Here is a 1,468-nt window from a genome sequence, read left to right on the forward strand (position 1 = left end):
CCTGCCCCTCCGCCTGGGATCGGACCGCGAGCGGGAGTGTGGAAGTAGCGGGGCGGGAACAGGACCAGGAGCAGGAGTAGGGCGGGGACTCGTCGCCGCCTCTCGGCCGCGCTGGACGAGAATCGAAACCGAAGGCACGGGCGGGGCCAGCGGCTCGGGCCGCGTTGGGGGCAGGGATCCGCCGAGCCTCGAGGCCTTCTTGGCTGAGTATCACATAGGAAACTAATAATGCAAGAAGTGATGGAAAGGACTGTGAGGTTTCCTTGTTATTATTACAGAATCGCAGAGTGGTTTGGGTTGGAAAGGACTTAAAGATCATCTGGTTCCGCCCCATACATTGGGCAGAGTCTCCTTCCACTAGACCAGGTTGTTCCATGCCCCATCCAACCTGGCCTGGAACACTTCCAGGGACGAGGCAGCCACATTTCCTCACCTTACAACTTTTGCTTTCTCTACACCAACACGAATCTAGTACAGGGCATTAAGCATATAATGCAGGATAAAACACATAGCATACAGAAGTAACTCTAGTATTTATGTGGCGATGCCATTAATTTTCTTTCTTCCCAAGTGGCAGTGAGCTGCTGATCAGTGTTGTTTGCAGCAGTGTCCTGGCAGGGCTGTGAAGCTGTGCTTGTTTTGGCTGGAGTAGGGTTCATTTTCTTCAAGTGGCTGCTATGAGGCTGTGTTTTGTTTGCTATGAGGCTGTCCTGGACACAGGGATGATAACAGAGATGTTTTCATTATTGCTGAGCAGTGCTTGCACAGAGCCAAGGCCTTTTCTACTCCTTGTACTGCCACACTGGGGAGGGGGCTTGGGGTGTGTGGGAAGCTGTGAGGAGGCACAGTCGGGAGAGGTGACCCCAAGTGACCCAAGGGGATATTCCATACATAAGGCATCATGCTCAGTATACTGGGGAGGAACGGAGAGGGGAGGAGGAAGGCTGGGACATTTGATGTTACAGCGTTTGTCTTCCCAAGACATAGCGACATGTGATGGGGCCCTGCTCTCGTGGACATGAACACCTGCCTGCCCTTGGGAAGCATGGAATTAATTCCTTCATTTGCTTTGCTTGCGTGTGCAGGTTTTGCTTTCCCTATTACACTTTCTTTATCTCAGTCCAGGAGTTTTCTAGCTTTTACCCTTCTGATTCTCTCCCCAGTCCCGCTGGTGGGGAGTGAGTGAGTGGCTGCCTGGGCTGGGCTGCTGGCTGGGGTTAAACCACGACAGAAGCAGCAGTGCCAGGTTCCTGTTAGTGCTGAAGTAGGGCTGGGGAGGGTCTGTGGGAAGGGGAAGAAGCACAGCAAATAGTGAATCGAAAGAAGGGTGAGGTATACTGAAACCCTTTGGCAATGCAAGTTTCAGGGACAGTATCAACTGCTCCTTCTGGATCAGGAAATTAACCTTGAAAATAAAGTGAATGGCCTGTGTTGCCTGTTGCTGATGCCTGATTTAAAAGGCATGTGA

This window comes from Coloeus monedula (genome assembly GCF_965178545.1).
Source record: "Coloeus monedula genome assembly, chromosome: 4".
NCBI lineage: Eukaryota > Metazoa > Chordata > Aves > Passeriformes > Corvidae > Coloeus > Coloeus monedula.